Source organism: Aphelocoma coerulescens, chromosome 2 (assembly GCF_041296385.1).
Source record: "Aphelocoma coerulescens isolate FSJ_1873_10779 chromosome 2, UR_Acoe_1.0, whole genome shotgun sequence".
In the NCBI taxonomy this organism is placed as follows: Eukaryota; Metazoa; Chordata; class Aves; order Passeriformes; family Corvidae; genus Aphelocoma; species Aphelocoma coerulescens.
Genome location: NC_091015.1, coordinates 154,317,814 through 154,345,001, shown reverse-complemented (window position 1 = coordinate 154,345,001; position 27,188 = coordinate 154,317,814). Strand labels below are relative to the sequence as shown.

The 27,188-nt window shown below is 42.6% G+C and overlaps 1 protein-coding gene and 1 long non-coding RNA gene across 4 annotated transcripts in view; one reads left to right on the top strand and one right to left on the bottom strand.

Moving 5' to 3' along the window:
- SAMD12 (sterile alpha motif domain containing 12) overlaps positions 1–27,188 on the top strand; it is a 187,332-nt gene that overhangs the window by 102,017 nt on the left and 58,127 nt on the right. The window lies entirely within an intron of this gene.
- Positions 1,502–9,794, bottom strand: LOC138106003 (uncharacterized). Of its 2 annotated transcripts, none has more exons than XR_011148860.1 (3): positions 9,627–9,794; positions 2,235–2,307; positions 1,502–1,996 (listed from the first exon to the last, which is right to left on the bottom strand). It is a non-coding gene; the product is annotated as an uncharacterized lncRNA (long non-coding RNA). The 2 variants fall into 2 exon arrangements; XR_011148859.1 differs by having other exon boundaries at positions 9,634–9,794.

The window sequence follows — 27,188 nt, the reverse complement described above, 5'->3', positions numbered from 1 at the left end:
CAGGAAGGCAAGGACCAGGCAGAGAGCCCCAGATGGAATGCCCCCTAGGAGCTGAAGTCTTACCTTATAATTCAGAAAATTTACTGAAAATTTCTCCTGTTTCATATAATTAATTAGTGCATAGTTTCAATTAAACAGAAAAGCCAGTAAAACCTATCAAAGATTGAATAATGACACAGAAGAGTGACTGGAAAAAACCAAGCTCCTTCATGTGTCTTTTGTTTGGGCTTCCTGTGTCTCCCTTAAAGCTCTCTTGCATTCTCATGCAGCTCATTCTTTTTGTTGAATACTAAAGCCTTTACCATCTGCCAAAAGGTTTTATTTTGGGGTTTCCTCTTATGTGGGAGGGTGATTTCCTCCTTCCCTTCATGCTAGTTTCATTGCTATCTTTAGGACTCAGAGCCTACTGGAGACCTTCCTGTCTCCTTTTTATTACACAGTCTCCTCCTTCCGTGCTGCAAGTTCCTGCTCCCAGGGGCAAAGAAGAAAACAAGAGCTGAAGCTGCCTTTTTGAGCTGCCTGGATGATGCCAACAGGTTTTGTTTAAACACTGGAGTCCAGTTCCTGGAGTGCAGGGCTGCACAGACTCCTCACCAACGTTCCCAGGGTGGGTGTTTTTAGGAACAGTTCCTGTGCAAAGGCCGTGTGCAACTGCTCTGTGCTTTGGCTGCAGAGTGCAATGGCTTCTCAAAAAGGGTGTTGTAATCTGTAGCACTTAACTCTAAAAGCAGTTTATTCCTCTCTATTTGTTAGTCTTTTACCTCAGCACATTAATCCAACCTGTTCTGCTACTGTTAAGACATCTATAGCCATAGCCCTGTAGTTTCTTCCTCTTACGGGAACTTTGAATGTTTATTTTTTTCTATGAATGTATTGATTTCCCATCTTTACCTTCCTTGTGCTGCAGAGAAAAAGAAGTGAAATTGAAGGTATTATATTTGCATAGGGATAGAATTGCATCTCCTTTTTTTTTTGTAATTCCCGAGAGCAAAATAAAGCAGATGGCAATCTGGGTTTTTCAGCATAGCTCTCAAGGATTCAGGGGATACAGCTGTAGTGGGATAAGAGTATCCAGGTGTTGAGCCATGAACACAGCAAGAGAAGGCTGTGAGCTCTGGTCATGTACCTCCATTTAAACCTTTGCTGTGGAGCTGTTCAGGAGCCTGCCATCATCTCTCCTTGAAGTAGATGCTACATGGGAGAAACAAAGATTCCTGCCTTTTCCTTTCAGTGTCTGCCTGCTGGGAGTGAGAGCAGCCTCTGTCTGAGAATCATGCAGTCCTGTTGCTGCCTGTCCTAATTTGCTGTACAGCTGAGCCTGTGACCAGAGGCAGTGTGAATGTGAAAGGCACAGGGAATTGGGCTGGGTGTCAGATCACCTCCTGAGGGCTCTGCCAGGATCCATATCAACCACATTATGCCTCTGTTGAGTGCATTTCTGGCACTCCTTTTTTGATATTTTATTTAATTACTGGCATTACACCAAACACCATGTCAGGTAGTAATAGGAATGTAATATTATTTTATTTGTGATTAGCTCATCTCTTGGGCTCTGAGATGTTCTAATCTCTGTCCTTCCATCATCACCCAGTTTTCTTTGGAGCTCTATCCTTTGGTTTATTTAACCTCCCTCTGTAATTGAAAACTTTACTGTTGATCACCATGAAAAATTTGCAGTGCTTAAAAATAAACGATCCATTTTCCATCCCCTCAGTGTATCTAGTTTTTATGACTGTAGGAATCTAATGTAAGGTTGAAATGTGGATGAGGAGGATGAGGGTGACCCAGGGTGTTACCTAAATGCCTGATCTACAGATAAAAAGCAATGCTGGGATTTCTGTTCAGGAAAGTGCCAGAAAAACTGCCTAGTTCTTAGCACTGCCTATTTTAATGACATTCAGTTCCAAACTCCTGGTACAGGATTGCACAGAGAGGTCAGTGGTGCCCATTTCTAACAGCAGAATGATGCAACATAACAGCCTGAGATGACATTCTCCTGGAAAATAAGAGGGCTATGTGAAAAAATTTTAAGCAGGAGACACATGTATCTCCTCAGTTAGAGAGCAAGGTTTTGTGCTTCTGATTAAACACAGGTTTCCATGTTCTCCATGTCACAGATGCACACACATGCACAAACTCTAATTGGATAAAACTGTAAACAGTAAATTAAGGATATGATTAAAAATTAAACAGCCACTGCAGAAACCATCAGTAGTAAATGCTTATTAACTTACATATAACAGTATGCTGGTGTGATAGCTTCAAATTGCCTGCTGAAGCTGATTTGCAGCAAATAAGGCCAGCTTTCTAAAAGGGAAGTTTCAGTAATCAGATCCTCAGCTCTGATTGCTTGGCTTTTTCCTTCACAATTTTTGCCAGCCTTATTTAAGTAACTGGTAAGGTGCATGACCTTCTTTAACTACAGTGGGTGATGTACTTAATCCTTTGCTTCTGCTGCTTAGCAGAATGTCAGTATGGGTCTGCCCCAGCTTTGTCCTCTCTTGTGCATTGCAAGACTTCTGTGGTTTGCCTGTGTTTTCGCAGGACTTCGCCAGAGCCCCTACCCATTCTGGGACCCACCTTGCTGGCTGTTTATGTACACACTGCATGATAAGCTAAAGGCCAAAGCTGATATATACAAATTCACCTGCCCATCTGAGTGCCACATCCACACGTGCACCTGAGATCTCCAGAGCAGCTCCACCTGGCAATGTGTGGCAGAGGCTGCAGTTTCTGGAAAGGGCACCCCTCCAACTCCATGGGCCCTTTCCATCCCATCTCATAACATCTGTGCCCTACTCTTGTGTGTTCTGCACGTGGAGTCCAGTGTATTGGACGACAGGTTGTTTGGCCATCCTGCTTTGTGAGAATTAGCATGTTTCCAGCCAGAGCAAGGGATTCTCAGGAGAACTGTTACAGCCTGGGGCTTTAAGTATTTAGGGGGAAGTTGAAACAAGGTTTAAAAACCTCTCAAAACTGGGACTAATCTGGACAGGCAGAGCAAAGCAGGATCTTTTCTAGTAAGCTCTGATTTCTTGGATATTTGCTTTTCAGTTGGGTTGCATGTGCTAGTTTGAAAACAAACCAGTGAGAGGCACCAAGTCAGAATAACAATTTAATGGAAATTAAAGTAAAGGAAAAGAAAGTAAAAGAAAATACTGACAGAGTCAAGATACAACCTGAGTCCCTATTAGGCAGGGTAGTGGTAGCAGTCTGGTGGAATGGTGGCTGCAATCCTCTGAAGTGGTGATCCTGTAGTAGAAGGGGTCTGCTCTTCCTCAGAAAATCCAGCGGTGGCTGTGTAGCTCCTGTCCTCTGGAAATCCAGTGGAGTCCCTTTGATGCTCAGAGTCCCAGTTATATCCATGATGGGATGCTTGGTTCCTCCCTCTGGGTGGAGCATCTCACAATGGGGTAATGAGTCATGAGGCCAGGTGTTGATTAGGCTCGTTAACAGAAGATAGTCCGGAGGGAGTTATCTCTGAGTCATGCAGCAGGACAATGATGGGCCATTAACAGAAAGATAGTCTGGGGGGAGGAGGCAAGGAAGACACTGCCCCACCTGATTTCAACAGCTCATGAGGATGGTAATAGAATACACCTCAACCCAGGACATTATCCACCCCTTATTCTATTACCATCTACATCATCCCAAATCAATACCTTCTTAAACTCTAGACACACATACATATATATATATATACAATGAAACCCTACACACCGTTCTCACCTAAGATTAGGTCTCCCTGTGGTACACAACGGGTTTCCCCATCTTTTTGCATTACCCACCAAGTGCAACCAGGTCCTTGAGCAAAGACAATCCCACGGATGGGTTTGCCTTTGCCTGAGGTGGGATTAATCCAAACAGTCTTTCCTAAAATACCTCTCAGGTGTACCACAGGGACTCCATCTCCATCCACTGTGTGCAGGGGTTCAGACTCGGCAGGACCAGCTCGATTGATGGACCCTCGGGTATTGACCATCCAGGTAGCCTTCGCTAAGTTCACTTCCCAATTTTTGAAGGTCCCCCCACCAAGTGCCTTTAGGGTGGTTTTAAGTAGTCCATTGCAGCGTTCAACTTTTCCGGCAGCTGCTGCATGATAAGGAATATGATATATCCATTCGATACCGTGTTCTCTGGCCCAGGTGTTGATGAGGCTGTTCTTAAAATGAGTCCCGTTGTCTGACTCGATCCTGTCCGGGGTGCCATGTCTCCACAGGACTTGCTTTTCCAGGCCCAAGATGGTGTTCCGGGCTGTAGCATGAGGCACAGGGTAGGTCTCCAGCCATCCAGTGGTTGCTTCAACCATGGTCAACACGTAGCGCTTGCCTTGGCGAGTTTGGGGAAGGGTGATGTAATCAACTTGCCAGGCTTCCCCATACCTGTACTTTGACCATCGTCCACCATACCACAGAGGCTTCACCCGCTTGGCCTGTTTGATTGCAGCACAGGTCTCACAACTGTGGATGACCTGTGAAATGCTGTCCATGGTAAGGTCCACCCCTCGGTCACGGGCCCATTGGTATGTTGCATCTCTCCCCTGATGACCAGAGGCATCATGGGCCCAACGAGCTAGGAATAATTCTCCCTTGTGCTGCCAGTCCAGATCCACCTGTGATACTTTCACCTTGGCAGCTCGGTCCACCTGCTCGTTGTTGCGATGTTCTTCATTAGCCCGACTCTTGGGTACGTGCGCATCCACGTGTCGAACCTTCACGGCCAGCTTCTCTACTCGGGCAGCGATGTCCTGCCAAATCTCAGCGGCCCAGATGGGTTTCCCTCTGCGCTGCCAGTTGGCTTTTCTCCAGCGAACCAGCCATCCCCACAGAGCATTAGCTACCATCCACGAGTCGGTGTAGAGATAGAGCCTCGGCCACTTCTCTCGTTCAGCAATATCCAAAGCCAGCTGGACGGCTTTAAGCTCTGCAACCTGACTCGATCCACCTTGTCCCTCGGTAGCTTGTGCAACTTGCCGTGTGGGGCTCCATACTGCAGCTTTCCACTTCCTGTTAGTGCCTACAATTCGGCAGGAACCATCAGTGAAGAGGGCATAACGTCTTTCAGTCTCCGGTAGCTCATTATATGGTGGGGCTTCCTCAGCACGAGTCACTTGCTCTTCCTCTTCTTCAGAAGATAATCCAAACGTCTCACCTTCAGGCCAGTTTGTTATAATTTCCAGAATCCCAGGGCGATTCGGGTTTCCAATACGGGCACGCTGTGTGATGAGAGCAATCCATTTGCTCCATGTGGTGTCAGTGGCGTGATGCGTGGAAGGAACCTTTCCCTTGAACATCCACCCCAGCACTGGTAGTCGGGGTGCCAGGAGGAGTTGTGCCTCTGTGCCGATTACCTCCGAGGCAGCTTGGACTCCTTCATAGGCGGCCAAGATTTCCTTCTCTGTGGGAGTGTAGTTAGCTTCAGATCCTCTGTAGCTTCGGCTCCAGAATCCCAGTGGTCGGCCACGAGTCTCACCAGGCACCTTCTGCCAGAGGCTCCAGGACAGACCATGGCTCCCGGCTGCAGAGTAGAGCACGTTCTTCACCTCTGGTCCTGTCCTGACTGGGCCAAGGGCTACCGCATGAGCGATTTCCTGTTTGATCTGGGCGAAGGCTTGCTGCTGTTCAGGGCCCCAGTGGAAATCGTTCTTCTTGCGGGTAACCAGGTAGAGAGGGCTCACGATCTGGCTGTACTCAGGAATGTGCATTCTCCAAAAACCTATGGCGCCTAGGAAAGCTTGTGTTTCCTTCTTGCTGGTCGGTGGAGACATCGCAGTGATCTTGTTGACGACCTCGGTGGGAATCTGACGTCGTCCATCTTGCCACTTTACTCCCAGGAACTGGATCTCTTGGGCAGGTCCCTTGACTTTGCTCCTTTTGATGGCAAAGCCAGCTTCCAGGAGAATCTGGATGATTTTCTCTCCTTTCTCAAATACTTCCTTTGCTGTGTTTCCCCACACGATGATGTCGTCGATGTATTGCAGATGTTCTGGGGCCTCACCCTTTTCCAGTGCAGTCTGGATCAGTCCATGGCAAATGGTGGGACTGTGCTTCCACCCCTGGGGCAGTCGGTTCCAGGTGTATTGCACACCCCTCCAAGTGAAAGCAAACTGGGGCCTGCATTCTGCTGCCAAAGGAATGGAGAAGAAGGCATTGGCAATGTCAATAGTGGAGTACCACTTCGCTGCTTTGGACTCCAGCTCGTACTGAAGTTCCAACATATCCGGCACAGCAGCACTCAACGGTGGTGTGACTTCATTCAGGCCACGGTAATCCACCGTCAGTCTCCATTCTCCGTTGGACTTACGCACTGGCCATATAGGGCTGTTGAAAGGTGAATGGGCCTTGCTGACCACCCCTTGGCTCTCCAGTTTACGAATCATCTCATGGACGGGAACCACAGAGTCTCTGTCTGTGCGGTATTGCCGACGGTGTACTGTTGCTGTGGCAATTGGTACCTGTTGTTCTTCAACTCTTAGCAGTCCCACGGCAGATGGGTCATCTGAGAGGCCAGGCAATGTACTCAGTTGTCTGATATCTTCTGTCTCCACAGCAGCTATCCCAAAAGCCCAACGATGTCCTTTTGGGTCCTTGAAATATCCATTTCTGAGATAGTCTATGCCGAGAATGCACGGGGCCTCCGGGCCAGTCACGATGGGGTGTTTCTGCCACTCGTTCCCAGTTAAACTCACTTCAGCTTCCAGTACAGTCAGCTGCTGGGATCCTCCTGTCACCCCACAAATGGAAATGGGTTCTGCCCCCACATACCTTGATGGCATCAGAGTACATTGAGCACCTGTGTCAACCAAAGCCGTGTATTTTTGTGGGTCAGCTGTGCCAGGCCATCGGACCCACACAGTCCAAAAGACCCGATTATCCCTTTCCTCTACCTGGCTAGAGGCAGGGCCCCTCTATTCCTGGTTCTGGTGCATGTTGCTCCCTTCCGGTGAATATGTTCCTGAGGTCCCTTCAAGAGGATCAGTCATACTATCATTCTGGTATCGTCTGGAGTTCTGTGTGTGAGAGACCGGAGCAATGTTGACTCTAGATGCGCTTCTTGTGGTAGTTGTCCCTCTTTTTAGTTCACGTACCCTGGCTGCTAAGGAGGAGGTGGGTTTTCCATGCCACTTACTCATGTCTTCTCCATGTTCCTGAAGGAAAAACCAGAGATTACCTCGTGGGGTGTATCCTCTCTCCCTGGTTGGGGGACGCCGGCTCCTAATGGCAGAGACTCTTGTTGGTTCTGGCGAGATCTGGTAAATCTCTTCCTTAAGTTCCTTTTTCAATTTCTGATGGCCTTCTTCAATCAAACTCCGGACTTGCTCAGCTGAAAGACTTGTTTCCACGGATGAGACATGGGTGCGAAACGGGGCTGTGACGGTGTCCTCGTAAATCCTCAGTTTGTTCACCAAGACGCCCACCCTGTCCTCGCCTTCCCTCCATTGCAGCGTTGCCAGGTAACGGGAGTATATCTCTGGTCCAAGGCGTGCGAACCTCAACCACATCTGTGACGTGCACTGGACACCATCTGGGCTCTTAGGAAATCTCTCGTCTTCTGAGAAAATGATCTCCAGCACAGCCAATTCCCTCAGGCACCGGATACCTTGTTCCATTGTGCTCCATTTCCCTTGGTGCACCTGGAGGTCTTCTTTACAAAGGTACCTGTCCCTGACACTTGTAAGCAGTCGCCGCCAGAGGCTGAGAGTTTCTTGGGTTCTCCCGATCCCCTGGTCAATGACCACATCCCGGGACAGAGATCCCAGCTGCCTGGCCTCACTTCCGTCCAGAATGGTGTCATTGGCTGCAGCATCCCAAATGCGGAGCAGCCAGGTCAGGATGGACTCGTTTGTCTGGCGTGTGAATTCCCTCCGCAGGTCACGCAGCTCACCCAGGGATAGTGACCGAGTGATGATCTCTGGCTCTGCCTCTTCTGCTGGATGTGAAGGTCCTGCTGCATCCTCATCAGTCACTATGCGGACTGACTTGCTTTTTGATTTCTTCTTCTGCACGGGGGCAACTGCAATCGGTTTGGGCTGTTCTGGTTCAGTGGTGGCTTGCATGGGGACGCTGACAGTGCTTTTGGTTCCTTTCTCCTCTGAGTCAGTCTGCGTAGTCATGGACGCTGTTGTTTTGTATTTGGTCCCTTCCTCCTCTGTGATAGTCTGTGTAGAGATGGACGCTGTTGCTTTGCATTTGGTTTCTTTCTCCTCTGTGTCAGTCTGCGTAGAGATGGACGCTGTTGCTTTGCATTTGGTTTCTTTCTCCTCTGTGTCAGTCTGCGTAGAGATGGATGCGGTTGCTTTGCGTTTGGTTTCTTTCTCCTCTGTGTCAGTCTGCGTAGAGATGGATGCGGTTGCTTTGCTTTTGCTTCCTTTCTCCTTTGTGACAGTCTGCGTAGAGATGGGTGCGGTTGCTTTGCTTTTGGTTCCTTTCTGTGTGGCAGTCTGTGTAGACATGGTATTTGCTCCTTTGCTCCTTTTTACCTCCTCCTCAAGCAGACGTTGCACCACACTAAGTAGCGTTCTGTTTCTAAGCATGGTGTACACAATGCAGGCCATGGAGAAAAAAGAGAATAGAACTGACAAGAAGATTATACCATCCTTAACATCCAGAGGGAACTCAATATTTTCAAAAACTGCTGTGCCTGGCCTGAAAGGCTGGAAGAAACCACTCTCTACTCCTCCCACCAGGGGCTGGGTGCGATTGTTGAAGAGATCCCAGACAGAGGAGCCCAGACTAGGAAAGCCAAACAAAACTGAGTGTATATTCCGAATGGTATTCATTGCCTCGCAGGTTATTATGCTATAGACATAATAAACCAATAAAGCAATTCTCATACCAGTCCCTGGTTTTAACAGGAGTAACACAACAGGCAGATAGTTCCCCATGTGAGGAAAAATATAGAGAGCAAGATACAGAACCCATGCAGACAAGCTGAGCACCATGGTGAATAGGTTTCTGTTAATACAAGATTGTAATTCTGACTTTCTCTCAGAGCAGGCCCCACGTTGGGCGCCAAATTATGTGCTAGTTTGAAAACAAACCAGTGAGAGGCACCAAGTCAGAATAACAATTTAATGGAAATTAAAGTAAAGGAAAAGAAAGTAAAAGAAAATACTGACAGAGTCAAGATACAACCTGAGTCCCTATTAGGCAGGGTAGTGGTAGCAGTCTGGTGGAATGGTGGCTGCAATCCTCTGAAGTGGTGATCCTGTAGTAGAAGGGGTCTGCTCTTCCTCAGAAAATCCAGCGGTGGCTGTGTAGCTCCTGTCCTCTGGAAATCCAGTGGAGTCCCTTTGATGCTCAGAGTCCCAGTTATATCCATGATGGGATGCTTGGTTCCTCCCTCTGGGTGGAGCATCTCACAATGGGGTAATGAGTCATGAGGCCAGGTGTTGATTAGGCTCGTTAACAGAAGATAGTCCGGAGGGAGTTATCTCTGAGTCATGCAGCAGGACAATGATGGGCCATTAACAGAAAGATAGTCTGGGGGGAGGAGGCAAGGAAGACACTGCCCCACCTGATTTCAACAGCTCATGAGGATGGTAATAGAATACACCTCAACCCAGGACATTGCATAATATGGATATTTGACCAGTATATGGTATAAAGGAGCTTTTGCATACTTACTTCTTACCTTCATATGGCCAAAACTGAGGGCTTCTCTCTCCAGAGAGCAGCTGAACTTTTTGCATGTTATCTGGGGCTGCTGTGTTCATTTAGGCTGGAGACCTCCTTCCCTCTTTCCTCCGGCCAGTCAAAATCAGGAAATGAATGGGTGTTTCTTGAGTTAAAGATAATTATAGTCTGCCCAGTATCAGAGGGTTGTATATATCCTGTAAAAAAAAAATTTTATTCTACCTTCCTGTGAGAAAGTAGCACATCCCCTGAATGGCTGCCAAACCCCATGAATGTGGCTGCAGGTGGCTGAAACGTGGCTTTTGTTAAAGCACTGCTGGAAGATGATTTCTGTCATTAACACCTCAGCCCTCTCAGCTGTTTTTGTGCTTGTTCTGCTCCAGCTGGTGTGGTCCGTATTGGAGCCATACAGTGGGTGGCTCTTTGGTAGCTGCCAGTGTTGTAGCTCAGCACTGGCTGCAGCCACTCTGGCAAGCTGGGCAAATGGTGGCACGCATGGGAGCAGCTGTTGTCTGCTCAGGGTCGCCTTCAGTTTTTGGACCACTGACTATGTTTTGAGGGATATACAGGCTGCTCTGACTGGTGTATTTACAGTGTGAGTTTCTGCAAGTAGCAGGAAAATAGTGTGAGAAGGGATGCTATGGCTCTGAGAAAGTGGAGGACACAATGGGTGCAAACCAGGTCTAAGATGCAGAGTGAGGTGCCTGCAGCTGCCAAGTGCCACAGCAGGAGCCAGGATCCTGGGCTAGGTAGATTCAGTATTGGCTTCACTCTCTTTTTCTGGGTTTTGTTTCTTGACTTTGCCAAGGCCTTTACAATACAGTTACATTTCTGTCCCAGCTACCAATTCTCAGGCTGTAGGATTAGAGAGAGGACGCCACAGATACACAATGTGCCTGGTGGAAGACAGGGAGCAAGGTTGGAAACCCACTGGCTTAGGCTGGTAGAGCTGAATTGCTGTCAGCAGCAGAGGGAAGTGTCTCCAGAGTGGTCTCAAGTGTATAGAATACCACAAGGGAGCCATTCTTTTTCTTCTCAGTGTCCTGAAGAACAGATGGATCTGACATGTTTATTGCCGTAAGCTGTCTTGTTTTATCAGCACATCAGATTTAGGTACTTGACAGATGTGCCAAACAGAAAATAACATGCATCCATGCCCAGAGTTATGTATTTTAGCATCTGTGTTTTCTATTTTGAACTGTTCTCTTTATTGTCCAACTTAGCCTGTGCAAAAATTAGGAGGAATATTCATTTATAATTAAGGGAAGATAGAGACAAACTATTACAAGTGCACACCAATTTGTGAGCTTTAAAAGCATTGTTTGACACATTCAGCTTTTTGGTTCAGAGCTGTCTGAGGTAGCAAAAATGTCCGATTTGATGCAAAGAGGCCAGGTTGAACCATAGCTTGATATTTTAAAACCTGTGTAACAATTGCAAAAACATGGAATAAAATATTTCTGAAGACAGCAACATGTTTGCTCAAAAGTTAGTTTCAACACAGTTCTGAATATTGCAAGATGATTTTATTCACAACTACCCCGTTACTGTTTCTTCCCCTCAGCATGCACTTGGATTCTATGGGGGATGAGGCAGCAAGTGCTTCTCTGCCTTTTTTCACAGCAAGGTCTCTGTCATGGGTTGGTTTTTTCTTCCTCTTCACAAAAAAATAAAAGGACTAAAAATTGTATTAACATACTGAAGTATTTCCAACAGTTGCAAACTGTGCAGTGCAAAGTGGGTATGAAATATTTAATGTGATTTTAAATTAAAACTGTGCTACGTATTTACTTTTTTAAAGAAAAGTACATTGGATTTATTTGAACTTCAGACAGCAAAATTAGATCATACAGGTTCTTGTAATTACTTAAATTTCTATTTTTCCATGTATAGCAGTGGCTGCTGCTGAAACACAGCGGAAGTCAGACAACAGGCTTGGTGAAACTTACTGGTTAAACACCTGTTGTTGAAGAACTAAACTTTTTTTACTTCTGCAGGTGCAGAGATAATATCTTTTTCATGTTTGTTCTGCTATTTCAGTTCAGTGACTAGTTCATTCAAAAATAAGAAACCACTTGCGAGGAGAAAAAAAAGCCGAAAAGCTTGTTTTCCTCTTTGAATCTATAAACAAAGTCTGTTGGTCGAGGATGAGATCTACCAGTTCTATGCTCTTGAGAAATATGGCACCCAGAACTGACATGCAGTTCAGCAGGGTAATGCTTCCTTGCTTAATGAGATTGGTTGCTTAAAGTATAATGATAAGCTTATTTTTGTCTTGATTTTGTAGCTTATTTGGAAAATACTGTTCTTCAGCATTTTTCTTGCATTTCACTTTTACACTAACATCTATTTTATAACTAGAGCTTAACATGAATCCCAAATAATAAAAAACTTACCTAAGATAATCTGTCATTACCCATGTCCAAATATAATGAAACTGTAAGGAATGGAAATCAATCAAGAGTTGTGTAAATAAATATGTGTAGGTTGTATTAACTGAATAAGAAATGCCATACTTATTTATATATGTTGTCTTTAAGTTTATATCAACAAGCTGAAACATTCACTAACATTTGTTTTCTACTGCCGACAAGCTTAGGACAAGTCAGTCACAGCCTTCATGAGAGGGAAGTCCTGCTTATCAAACCTGATTTTCTTCTATGACAGGGTAACCCACCTAGTTGACCTAGTAAAACCTAGTAAAACATAATTTAAAAAAAAAGAAATAACAAAGGTTTTGGATACTGTCTCTTACAGGATCCTTCTGGACAAAATGTTGAGCAGACATCAGAATAATCGTGTTATATGATGGGTGGGCAACTGGCTCATGGGTCAGGCACAAAGGGTTACAGTGAATGGGGCACATCAGGCTGGTGACTTGTCACTAGGGGGGTTCCATGGGGCTCCATCCTTGGCCCTGTGCTCTTCAATACCTTCATTAATGACCTGGATGCAGAACTGGAAGGAATACTAAGTTTATTGAGAACATTGAATTGAGAGGAGCTGTCGACTCTCTCAAGGGCAGAGAGGCTCTGCAGAGAGACCTCGACAAACTAAAGGACGAGGAGTCACCAGCTGTGTAAAGTGTAACGAGGGCAAGGGCCAGATTCAGCACCTGAGATGAGTCAGCCCTGGATGTTCTCTGGGGAATGAGAGGCTGGAGCAGAGCTGTGGAAAGGGACCTGGGGGTCCTGGTCAGTGGAAAGTTGAACATGAGTCAGCAGTGCCCTGGCAGTCAGGAGGGCCAACGGTGTCCTGGGGGGCATCAGGCACAGCATCACCAGCTGGACAAGGAAGAGGATTGTCCCGCTCTGCACTGCACTGGGGTAGCCTCACCTCAAGTCCTGGGTGCAGTTTTGGTCACCACAGTATAAAAGACATTAAGCTGCTGGATAGTGCTTTGCTTAAAAATACCTTGGAGTCTTGATAAACAATGATTTAAATACAAGCAAGCAGTGTGTCACTGCAAAGGGGGACAAGAACATCCTGGGCTGTACAACCAGCAATGTAGTCAGCAGGTCAAGGGAACTGATCATTTCCTTCTGTTTGACACTAGTGCCATGACATCTTGAGCAGTCTGTGCAGTTCTGTGCTCGGCACAGGAAAAACAATGGCAAACTGTAGTGGGTTCATGGAATAGGTCCCCAAGGTAGTCAGGGTCTGGGGCACATGATGCAGGAAAAGAGGGTGAGGACTGGATTTGTTCAGTCTGAAGACAAGGTTCTGGGAGGTCTTACATCTGCAGCACCCTGTTGGGAGAGAGTGGAGAAAAGGCAGAACCAGACTTTTCCCTGATGTGCACAAGACTACAACAAGACACAATAGACATGAGTTGTAATGCAGAAAATTCTAACTAAATATAAGACTGGGAGAAAGAGTGATGAAACAATGGAAAAGGGGTCCAGGGAAGATGTTGATCTCCATCCTTGAAGATATTCCAACTCAACTGGACACAGCCCAGGATGACCTGCTCTAGCACTACTTCTGCTCTTAGCCGGAAGTTGGACTGGAGACCTCCACAGGTTCCTTCCATCCAGCACAGTTCTGTGTTTGATAGGTGCCAGTGTATGAGCTAATTGCCAGAGCTTCCCATTGTGGGTCACTCTAGGAAAAATAGGAACCATTCAAGATGTTTCATGTGATTTTCTTTAGGCATTTACTACAGTGTAAGTTGAATCTCAGTCTGGGAGAGCCTGGTCTCTTCTTTGGAGTGACAGGCTGAACAGATGCCTACCCTTGGTCAAGTGAATCTTGTCCAGGCTGTCTAATAAGAGTTAAAATCTAAAGAGGATTACTTTTGCTTCTGGGGGCAAAGGAAATTAGTGAAAGAATTTACTTTATGCTTTATTCTGAGTCATCAGAAGAAAGTGGTTGAGAATTTGAAGACAGAAGACAATGTGAGTGAAAATGATCATAAAAGAGTTTCTGATCTGGAGGAAAGGAAGGAAAGAGTTAAAGCAGCTGAATAATGTCAAAGGACTTTAAAAGAGCTTGTTTCTTTGAACTTTAGAATTGATAGGTAGGGGCTAGGAAGGGAGGGAGAAGAAAGTTCAAGGGAGATGACAGGGTTTTGGAAGACAAGATACTACAGACATGACAGCAGACTGTTCCAGTGAAGAAGGAAAACACAAAATATCATAAGTACTTCCGGCCCTCTGAAATTACTTGAAAATCAGGAATTCTATAACTAATGACAACAGGATAATGCTCTGCTAAAGGAAGAATTTAAAAAGTTACACTAATACCTAGTTCAATGAGTGACAACTACAATGGGTGTTAAAATTAAGGTTTTTCAATACTATAGAAATAAGGGAAATATGTAGGAAATAAGAGTTCTCTTACTTTGTGCACAACGAGGGGAAGGCTGGTCACAAAGAGGAGGATGAACACCAGCCTATCTTGGATTCAGTTTTCCCAAACAGGCTAAGTGTGACGGGGTGCTTGGAATAGTTTAACTTACACAGAGGGAAAACAACACAAGCTAGAATGGGGGACGGAGATGAAATAATGGAGGGAAGCTGGACACAGTCAAATCATCAGGGTGTCTTGAAAATGACCCTTGTGTGCCTCAGATGAGACCATCCCTAATTTTTAGCTTTTATCTTTAAGAACTTGGGAAGGATGAGGAAGGGCAAATTTAAACATGAAAATGAGGAAGCCTGTCAGCTTAACTTTGATACATGGTGAAATGCTCCTGAAAATTATTAATCAATTTCTAAACAGCTAGAGGACAATAAGCTGATAGAAAAACAGCCAGTGTGGATTTATTAGGAAAAAACATGTGTCAAACCTTTCTAATTTTCTTTTTGATTAGAATAAGAGGTGTAGGAGATAGAAGTGGTAGGTATGTCTTTAGTACAGTTTTTGGCAGTGTTGTGGAAAGCCATGTAGCCTTTTTACAAGTAAAGAGGTTAAAAAATCACCTAGGTGAGATTACTGTGAGGCAGGCAGGTGCAGGACTCCTTGAAGTACTGTGTTCAAGGAACAGTTATTGTTTGCTTGGCAGAGGAGGAGGCAGCCTGAAGTGCAGTGCTGTTGTTACATTCTGCCCCAGGTCGGTGCTGCTCATGGTTTCCATTAGTGTCTTGGAACAATGGGCTGGAGAGAGCAGTGTGCAAGGGACTAAAAGCTCCAGTAGGCTTTGGATATTGTGGAGGTCAGGTTTAGAGCCCCGAGTGGTCTTCATAAAACGCAGAAATGGTTAAAATTAGTAAGATGGGAATTCAGCAAATATAAGTAAGGCCTTCAGTGCAGTGTTTTCCCCAGGAAGGGAAAACAAATGTGTGTGTGCAGACAAGGGATATCTGAGTAAGTAACAGTGAGAGAGCATGTGATGTTGGGATATCACAAGCTGAATATGAGTCACGCTATGATATGGCTGGCAGAGAAGATGGGGAAGAAACCAGACTTTAATTTAAGTCAGAGTCTTGTGTGTAAGCCATAGGACATCCTTCACTCTTTTCTGTTGGCTGTCTGTCGCTCTGCTGGGAGAGTGTCCAGAGCTGGCTTCACACCATGGAACAGTATAGACAAACTGGAGAATGCCAGAAAAAGAGCAGTAGGAGTGAGCCAAGATTTAGGAAAGACCAGTGAAAAAATATTGAAAGTTGGGTCCAGGATGCAAGGACAAAGATGGAAAGAGAGACAATCTTTGATGTATATTAAAAGTTTTTTAATATAAAATCGTAGGGTGTTTTACCATACCATCTCCACCTAACCAAAGTTAAGAGGAAAAGGAATTAGTTAGTTTGCACCTAAGGAGGTTTAGTTTGGGTATTAGAAATGCAGCATAAGCATATTATAATAGAGTATTTGGGAGAACTGGAGTAGAGTGGTAGGTGTGAGGAATAAGTAAGAGTCACCTGTCATATTTGTCTTTGCCTCGAGTGAAGGGGTAGACTAGATGATTTTTTTAAAGTCCATTTCAGTTCTCTCTTGTCGTTCGGTCCACTAAAGGAAAATACAGATTAAAAATGTAAAACAATAGTAAAACTGATTTAAACCTTTAAATCAGAGTTAAACTGATTTAAAGGGCTCCTTCTTGTTAATTTGAACTGTGATTATATTCAGCATTTCAAATATTCCTGGTTTAAATTAATCCCTTATGTTGCAGTATTAGTATCATCTGTTTATGGAGGTCTTTTACAATGCCTTTTTATTTATTAAAAAATACTCCTTGCTGTAAAGTGACTGAATCCATACTGTAAAAACTAGACATCTTGTGAAACAATATGTCCAAATAAATGCCAATTTCTTAAACACGTAATACTTGCATAAAGAAGTATCTGCCCTTTAAAAATTAGCTGCTCTCCAAACACGCAGCTCATCCAGACAGTAGCCTTGTATTTCTTGCTTTATCCAGTGTTGTACTGGTGACATTAATTCAATGAGGGGACCAAAAATGGAAGCGTAATAGTTATTTTTCATGTTTGATTTTCTTCTCTGTGAATTTAATATAAAGATGTTCATGGCTTTTTGTTTTCTGCTGCTGAGTGAAATCATGTAGAAGGATTATTTTTTTCTCTTTTCCCTGAAGAATGGAACATTTGACCACAGATGCCATTTTTTACATTAGATAGAGAACCTTACATTAGATAGAGAACCTTTTACATTAGATAGAGAACCTATTACTGCAAGTGATTTATTAGTACATAGGTCACACTGAGGAGCAGTGATCAGCCAACAGGAGACAAAAATCACACCACACAATGCCTGCAGAATCAAATTATGTTTGATGTTTAACATTAACCCAAACTATTAAATCAGACTTAAACAAAAATCCTCAAAAAAGGAAAGCCCAAAAGAAAACAGAAACCAGGGAATTTCTGGGATAAATGTTCTTCTCACAGGAAATCTGTGCTGAGCAGAGTGTCCAAGGCAAGGGAAGAGTTGCTTTTTGCCCTTCTGTGTTCTGCTGTGCCCAGCTGTCCTGCTTCCTCTGTCTCCCTCTCTGCACATATGTGCCACCCACCTAAGGAAAGAAATAGAAACGACTTGTCCCAGTGTGGCACTTCAGTCCTTCAAGTTGATTCTGGCCAGGAAGATTTCTTGTGTATAATAATAGTTTATTCACACCTCCAAATCTTGTGCTTCTCTCAGCGTGGGGGGCACATGCTCACCTGCTGGCACAGGAGCCCTGTCGTCCACTGAGCTCCATTTAGCCAGATGTGAGCACCTTTCATCTGGGAAAAAAGGATCCTTAACAGCCACTGCTAAGGATGTTTCTGACTGGGATAATGTATCAACAGCAGGAATGAAAGAGTTAATTCATTTTTCCATCCATAATTTTTTTCTTTGTAGAACTGATTTGACACAGTCTAGCAGGGTGCTGTTACTGAAAAATTGAAGCACCAGGTGTGATTAAATAAGATCACACGTTTCATTCCCTCTTTAATTTCACATCATCTTTCAGCAGCTGTACCCTTTGCTTTCTGATAGTTGGAGAGCACATTGCTTTTACAGCAGGCAGCTTGCTGCATTGGGCATGCACTGTTGGGCTGTTGTGAATCAAATGTATTTGTGCACACAAATTATTTATTGTTTGATGGACCAAACTTATTAATCTGTTTATTTCTCAAGTAGAAAATACAGAGTGCATTTAGGTAATGGAGACAGACCTAGGCTGGCTCCTCAGTATTTCCAGAGGTTCATCCATACATTAGAACATGTTTCATTCCGCTGCAAAGAAAGTAAAAAGGTAAAGTGTAAAGACAGTGGTGGACTTGAGATCTTTCTTCTGTTCCTGTGAATCACAGCTCTATAGGATCTGATAAAGTCACCTGCTTTGCTGAGATTCTGTGGCCTGCCACTGACCCAAGGAGACTGAACCACTGCTGTCCTGGCTACTGCAGGGCAGTAGTACTGGCACAGTGCAGAGATTGTACCCTTGTCCCTTTGCTGCTTTGTCAGAAAGGTGGCACTGAGGCCACAATGGCTATTTGCAGTTAGAACATGATGCCACAAAAAGAAAAGAATCATGGTTTTAACTGTCCTTTGCTTTAGAATAGTGTTACTATGTAAAACTGAATTGGAACCTTAGAATATTGCTGGTAGTTATTCCAGGCAATGTTTCCACTTACAAACTTTGTCTGGCCTCACTTGTCAGCCAAGAGCAGCTCAAAACAAAAACATGCATTTTTTAATTTTTTTCAGTCCTCAGAGGAATAGGGATTTTTCTATAATACTCTGACACTGTTACCTGCAGTACAAAAAGGTTGTGCCTATTTATAAATGTGAGTATGCAGCAGTCTTGCCTGTCCTCCAGCACCCTTAGCCCCCCATGTAAACCAGCCAGTTTTGCTTACCGAGGACTTGTCAAAAATGCATCCATCAAAATTAAACGAATGAATTAAACAAGTAAAAGGGTACCTGAATACTATAGCTCTTTTATTCCCAAGTAAACAGGGTTTTGTATGCCGTAGCATTATTCCAACATGAAAGAAAAACGATGGAAGGGGATGGTGACAGAAGAAATTTGGAGTTTCTAGGGATACATTTGGGTCTGTGTTTCAGTGTAAATAATGCCTATGAACACCTGTCCCTTCTTAAGTTTGATCTTGGAAGCGTCACTGGGACCAGCTCATTTGATGTCTCCTTTTTTTAAACTGAGCTCTGCAGATAAAACTGGCTGCCTGTAAATGCAAGGGTGTCCTTAAAAAGTTGGCATTTATGCAAACTTGACTTCATGCAGGAGAAGATACTCTTTAATCTGTGAGAGAACAAAAATTAACCTCCATTAAACTCCAAAGAATTTTTTTTTTTCTTCCCATTAGTAGACCAGTCTTCATGGAGATGTAGAAAGCTGCTCTGACCTTTTTTCCCCCATGTATTAGAGACTGAGCATCACTGTTTCATCCTCAGTCTGAGTTGTCTAAGATTTACTGGTGTTAACACAAACATTATTATTTCTTCACTGTGTATTCACATATATACAAAGGAAGTGTTTCAAAAGGTGAAATTATATTTAAATAATTGTTTCTTGTTATGCTGGGGAATGTTTAAAATTATTTTTTGAGGTCACAGTGAAGGGCTTAGGGGATCTTTCAGATTGTGAAAGTTATCCAGTAATGTCGAAGTATTTAAAAATACAGTGTTGACCCCCTTCAGAAATAATGAGGTTTAAAAGGAACCCACATTTTGCTCTGGATGTTTTGGGAGGTGGAGTCTATAGCCTATTCTTGGTTTGAAGCTGAAGCATTAAACTTTTATATACCCAAATGACATTTTTGTGCCATTCCCTGTTTTGCAGAGCTGTTGCTTTAAGGCGAATGCTAGATTAATACTGGGAAAGTTGGCAGTAGCCCTTGTTCCTCCTGCCAATGCAAAGTAAGGTGTTATTTTCCCTACTGCTTTCCCCATATCCCTTCTTTTCTTTAGGGGAATGAACTTCTTTCTCTAACTCAAAAAACCAAATCCTTTTGCCTTCCTGGTCCTGTAATGCAGCTCTTTTCCTCTTCACACACAAAGCAGCCTTCACTCACACCTGCTCTGTGATAGGATCCTTCTCCCTGAGGAGAGCACAACATCTGTTTTGTTTCCTCAGTGGAGAGAGACGCTCTCAAGAAATTCTTCTCCTTTCCTGCTTGCTAACAACAGAAGAGATTTTTAAAGCATTTGGTGTTTCTGAAGAGAGGAAAAGCCAGTAGTGTACTAGACAGGAAAAAACAGCCATGGAAAAATAATTTGAACATAATTTGAGCTATAATTGAAGGTCTTAAAAAGAAGTCAAACTGCCAAGCTGGAAAGAAAAATGTGCATCTTGAAATAAAGTACCTTTATTGGAAGGATGTGCTTGGGATTATAGTGTAGGACTGCTCTTTGGGACATCTTGGCTCTAAATCTGCTCTGAGCTTCCTGGGTGATACCGGACCAGAAACTTAACCCTTATTTGCTTTGATGGTCCGTATGTAAAATGTGGTGGTATTGTGAGTTTTGGTGTTTCATACTGCTTGAAAGCACAGGGAAATGATAGCAGTTACCTAAATAGAAGCAGCTGTGGCATTGCAGTGATGGCAGTTTTTTGTGCATGATACTAAAAAGAGTTTATATCCTTTAAAGTATGGGAAGCATTGTGAAACACTGTATAACTGCACCCCTGGGGAATCAGTTTGTTGTTAGTGTAGTGGAACCTGCAGCTTCAGTAAGGGGCCTACTTGAGAATGAGTTAAAAGGTGTAAAGTGACAGAGTGCTTCAGAGTGACCTTGTGCTCTGCCTGCTGACACTGTCTGTGCACGTTGCACAGATTTTGAAAGCAGCAGATTTTGTCGCATACAATCCACTTGCTAGTTAGAAACCAAACTGAAACCAAAGGCTCTGAGCTGAGCTGTCTGTGGTCTGGATGGGGGAAGATTTCACATCTCTGTGGGTGCTTCTGCTGTGGCACATAATAAGAAGCTGTGATCGGTGGGAGATAGGGCACTCCTGGCTGCTGCCTGGAAAATCCGTATATGCAGCTTTAAGCTACTAAATAAGCATTGTAACCTACCAAAGCTCCCATCTGTGTTATGGTTAGAGCTGGTGTCATACAGATGGCTAGTTCATAAATTCTTAAACCCATATGAATAAATTAAAATATTTTTATCTTTTAAAGGTGACCCACAAGTCCTTAAACTCTCTTTTATGTTTACAGTTTAATACTTCAGCCACTAACAACATTACCAATTTGAACCCAGCACATCTGGATTTTTTAAGACTAATGAAAAGTCTGTAATGTGCTGCAACTTCCTTCTGCAGTTCCAATCAAAATAAACCAAAGATATTCTGGTTTTACTACTGGTATCAAAACTGTCTCCAAATTAGTACGGAAACGTGCTAAGAGGAAAAGCAAGATGTGGCATCTTGGTTTAATCTTCTTATAGCTATATTAGCAAAAATGTACATTCCTTGGTGCTTATTGTGAGTTTGAGGGGCCAGTACAAATAACATTTTCAGAGGTGTCAAAGTAGGAGATAGTTGTTAGTAGTGTTTCAGGACTCTCTTAATTCACCAAGCTTATTTTGTACATGTTTCTGCAGATCAGTTAGAATAATCTTCTGTGTTTAAAAATTCCTCTACCAATTTCACAACCTAGAAGCAATCTTGCCACATGGTATTTGTCCTAATCTGATGAATTTAGGACACATGCTGTGGTTTAAAATAGTCAGGCTTTTGGGTCCATTTGCTGTAACATTTCCATGGTAATCTGAACTTCGAGCCACTGGTGGCAGTTCTGTCCTCTCTCCAGTGCTCATTGTGGTGGCCATATACATTTCCTAAACCTGCCATTCACTTCCATTGTTAGTTCTGTTTGTTACTAGAGGAAGGCACCAGATTTCCACCATCGCCATCTACACGTCCATCTCTGAGGACAGTATAGCTTGTGGATAAGCAACAAAGAACTGGGGAGCAAAAACGCTTGAAAAAAAAGAAATTAACAAGCAGAGAAACTCTGACTTGCTAGAAAGAGAAGATTGGTTGAGTTGTAGCAGAGGTAATGAAGTGTGAAATGTGCTATTCCCAACCAGTACGCCATGCTGCTTTAATTTACAGAATATATAATTATATAACATTAACATTCTGGTACATCAGTCTTTGACAAAAATTGAAATGAAAACAGCAAAATGCATGAGTCTATTTTTAAGACAATGATTGTAATAATGGTGGATAAAACTACAAACTTAAATACTTTTCCTGATTTTAAGATTATGTCTTTAAGATTCTTTAATTTTGTGCCATGGCAAATCTTTCCATACTGTTGCAAAACCACTTTGTTTAGTAAACCTTTACTGAACACTTGTGGAAGTCCTTCCAGCATACATTGAATCCCCCTAAAGAAGATGTGTTTTAAAAATCAGATTAATTTTTATCATTCTAGTACTTGGTAATGATTTATACTAAGCCCATAGAAAACCTAGAGGATACAAAGTGCGTATGCACAGACCTGGTTGGGTCAAGAGATGAGCTTTCTGAATTCCTGTCTCCAGAGGAAGAAGCATTGTTTAGTCACTGAGATGCTAACAAAAAGGCGGTGCTGAGAGACAAACTAATTTTGGTAGCTTCATGCAGAAAAAAAAGCCCCTCTGAAACTTAATGACCTTCTGTAGGAGAAAAAGGCTTTAGGCATGAAGATACAGGCAGAAATCAACAAGGCTGTCATCTGGGAGAGAATATACAAAAAGAAACAACTGGAATACACTGTATGTTCTAGTTAACTAAAAGTTATTATTTTGACATAGAAACACAGTTGACAGAGTAGGTAAAGTACAAAAACATTACTGTATTTAAAACACAGCTCTTGATCCTTCACAAAGAATAAAGCAGGATTTTAATTAATGGATGCCCAATGTCTAGATGTGTTGCATGCACATCATCAAAGGCATTGCATCAATGCAGCACTAAATTCTCAGAATCATGAAATAGTATATACAGGAGGAACCTGGGGAGCATAGTTAGAGGTTGTACTGAATTTGGGGAAGAGGGATACATTTCTGACAAGAACAACAAGAAACTCCTGGTTTTGAGATTATTTTGAGGCAGATAGCCAGACTTCTATGTTCTTGGGAGTATAATACTCAAAGAGGTGGATGGTTTAGAACAGCTGTTCTAAAACTCTTAATAATATTTTTATGAAGAAACAGCGTTCTTATATGTTCAGATTATGCCAGTGCTCATACAAGCATGTGGATGGCAGCATGGCATGGGGGTGTTTCTTAGGAAAAAACATCTAGAAAACAAGATACCAGGTTTCATGGACCATATAGTCCATCCCTTTACAGTGAAACAAAATCAGTGCATAGAATTTGTAATTCTGTCTGGAAAATGGATAGAATTACTTTCAGTTGGAAATATTAATGGTTTGATAGCGTATCACAGATGTCAATTATACCATTACAATACTAAGTGGACATATCATGTAGCAACCATACAGTTGTTGAAGGACATGATAATGGGATGGTAACTTACTCAAGTTAATTTTTATGTCACCAACCCCTGGCCATGCACTTTGGTGGTGACCAATAGAAATAAGCTTATTCTTCTAGCTATGACAGTGCTACAGAGCTTCAAGAATACAAGCCTTTGTACTGATCCTGAGTGTGCAACTCAATGACATTTTTGCTATGCCACTGTGATGCCTGAGATGGCCACCTATGAACAGAGACTAGACAAGAATAAGGGAATAAAGGTAGGTATTTATTTGAAGGCCTTCAAAGATACACCCTGGGCAGGCCAAAGGTTGCACCCAAGATGGATCCCAGATCATCCATCTCCACACTTTTATAAGTTTGGTTCATTTGCATATCAGGCTTAATTGTCCAATTATAATTTCAGTTCATGATGTAATTACCCCAAGTTTGCCCCTCTCTCAGAGGCTTTTAGTTTACACATTTTGGGCCTGGTGTCCTTGAGGTGGAAACCTAGAGAGGTTTGTTATATCTAACCAGCATGAGAGAACAGCAGCGAACAGGCCACAAGAAACTTCAGAGTTACACACTAATCAGTACAGGATTTGAAAAACATAAATGTTAAAACCTAAGGCATCACTGGAGGGACTCTGATATTGGAAGCTGTCTTAATGCAGAGATTGGGATATCATGCCAAAGCCATGACACAGAGAATGAGTTGCTGTGGGACTTCCTTAGCTGGTATTCCACATTAGACAGGTTGTGCTGGTCTTCCTGAAAGTCCCCACTGACAAATGCTTTGGACTGACACAATAATAATACCAACTTTTTATGGTACGTGTACTGGAGGAATTCAGCACATCCCTGAAGTAGCTCAAGTCTTTGTTTGTTCTATTTAAGGAAAATTGACAAAACGGGCTGCATTATCACTCAAGTGATTAATATGTAAGCTATAAAAGGACCTGGACAAAAAGAATAAATAAAGGAAAAACTCTAAACCAAACCCATTTTCTGCTCCTATGCTCCTACTGCTGGTTATGCAGAAGCAGTAAACAAGTCCTATTCCCAAAGCTGTGCTGACAGCACTGATGATGGTGGTGCACAAATTAGGAGGTAAACAAAAAGCCGTGTTAATTTCAAGCTCCATTAGAAACACAGGCGGTAAAAAAAAAATCAATGTCTCTCAAACAGAAAAGGTCAAAATTGGTAGGGAAAGAAAGTTGTTTTCTGGTAGGTGTAAGACTTTTAAATTATTGTTATTATTTCTTTTAAATTGTATGTAAGCAAGAAGAAACTACTGCTCAGTGTCACATTAGTGACTAAAACGCTGAAAATACGCAACTAGAAACATTTTTTTTCTTTTTTTTAGAAAAATATACTCATCTTTGGCTCAGGTTGAAATTCTTGTATATAAAGGCTGGTTTCTATTTTAAATTTTGCCTGTAGGTTCTGTGGATATTCAGTTACATTTATAATCCTGGCATGACACACTTGAGGGATCATTCTTTTGAAAAGTGTAATCATCAGATTTCACTGTTTTCTCTTGGCATAGTATATTCTTGGATCCAGATCCTTGGGTGCTGTTAATTTAAATTTTAGGTTTTGTTGTGCATCCAGATTAAGTCAGGAAATACATGTGTGTCATTTTGTTATCAAGTTGTCTAGCAGAGGATGACAGGAAGAACAAATACTGCTCTGTATGTTTTTGTTTTATGGTAGTGTGTCACCTTCAACTCCACTACATTAAATGTTTATCACTTCATGTGATCTTTGCTTTGCATAATAAACTAAGTTTCATATGGCCATGTTAAATTATGGATGGAGACGCAGTTCTGCGGCATGGTGTTGAGAACCGTTTCATCAAACATAAATGCATATGTAAAGACCTTAGAATATAAACATGACAGAGGTTGACCTTACAGAGCCAAGTTACTCACTAAGTGTTTGAGGAACTGGTGGCCTTACTATGGCCACAGATTTTCTGAAAATTATTATTCTTACACATATTACTTACAGAACTGCTATATTTATACATATTTAGTGTAATCTTCGATCAAGAGCAATGTTGTGAACAAGGCTCCTAATGCTTCATCGTTCTGCAGCACCAGCTAGTCACAGCATTTTACTAACACAAGTGTTTGTCCCTGTGTAGTGGGCAATATTCCACCTATTGAATAGGATCAAGATGCAGGGAGTTCAAAGACCATGGTTTATGTACAAAAATGTATTCTTGTGATATTTAGGTTGGTTTTAAACCATCTTCCACAAAAGTACCGTTTCTGTAGCAGAGTCAGGATCTCTGTGGTAGAGAACACAGATAAGATCCCAAATCAACACATTTCCTTCCAAACAGCTGCATCTTCTCATTGTCTTTTCAGCTCATCCTTAAGACACAGCTTGCTCTTCTAATTGTCATTCCCTTCAGTGAACATTAGCATACTTGTTAAATTGGCCATTTATGTTCCAGAAATCTCCTGCCTGTCCGGTGACTCACTCAGACCTGCATTTTGCACACCCCGGGGAAGCATGGAACAAGTTATCTTAGGGCTTTCCGCTCGGGTCCTAAAACTATTGAGCATCAAATTCAGTCCTCCCTTATTGCTTCATTAACTGTCATGTTTGTTAGAAAAAAAGAGGCTTTTAAAGAGGAAGAAGTCTTGAAGAATGTGTTCTCTCCTGTGGATTGTTTCAACATCTTCTTTGGGGTTTTTTATTTTTACAAGTCGCCAAGTGCCTTCTTCCTCTCTGGCTGTGCTGTCCTGCCAACCTTACCTGCCTGCCCCATGTTTCTTAACATAATCACCACCAGAAGAGAGTTACTCTATCTGGTAGTGTTGCAATTAAGGCATGAGGGTAGCATATAAAAGTCACTTTGCCCATCCATAGCTGTACTGGGAGCATTTGCTAACAGCAGTCAAATCTTGTTTGGCCAGGAAAGGAAGCAGTAGTGATTGAGGCTGTGTAGAAAGCCAGTATGTTCAGTGCCAGCTTTTAAAAGTTCCCCTGATCTGTTTACTTTCATCTTCATTTTAGCTCCTCAAGTTAATGATCACTCATTTTGAGAATGCAATATTTGTATTTGTTTCAGAAAATGATGCATTTGTTTTTCTAGAGACAGTGTTGTCTTCCATCAAAACTTTATTTATACACAGCCTCCCATCCACTTGTCTGAGGCCAAATACTGCCCCTTGAAATCATCAGAAGCTAATGTTAGTGAGTCTTGGGGTTGGCAGCCTGGTTTTTGTGTGTATCTGAAAATAAATTAACATTGTGTTGAAGACTTTGTGAAACTATCTTCATGACATCTAAGTAGTAATGACTTCAGTGAAGCTTGAGGGCAAAGTGCTCACCGTTTACTACTACGGTAATTCTTCCACAAGGCTTTCCTCTCTTGCAGCACAATTAATTTTACATTTCATTTACTGACATCGGCATGCACTTAACTTTACAATATTAGTTAAAATTGGTTTATGATGTCAGTTTTATTTGTAGCACACTGAAAGCAGGGGAATAATTGAAGCGTGCTATTGTACAATTTAGGGCTTGTGGTGGACTTGGAGAGATGAGGATGTGCTATTGCTGCTTCAACTGACCTAGAGGGAATAACTCCTCTCTTTAACATTTCATTGTAATCTTTCTGATGATACCTCAAAATGTCAGCTTGTGCCTCATAGCTTAACGTCCCAGAATAACTTCTGATGTACCTCAGAAGTTTAAAAATTAAGTCTCAGCAATATACACCAATAACATTTTAATATGAAAGGCAGTTGAAGTTCAGTATATAATTTATTTTGGTTTAGTTCTTTTTTTCAGTTAAAAGTTGTCCCTTAGAACTTAAGTTAGAAGTTGTCTCCTCTATGTTAACACCAACAAGTTGGCTTTATGGTCTGTCACAGGGTACTCTACTGGTCAAGCTAAAAAACTTTACCAGATTGTATTCTAATAAAGTCTTAGTAACTTTCTGGGATGAAAGGGAATTAAAACATACTTGGTCTGGAGTTTTCTCGCTTGCTTTACAGAATAGTGCTTTGCTTCTAAATTGCCAGTTTTTAAATTCAAGTAATTTTAAGCTTTTCTATGAAGAAATTAGTTTTCTATGAAGAAATTAGGAGGTCAGTCAAGTACTGATTAAAATCTGGTTTGGGGCTCACACTGACTTCTTCAACCTTCCTT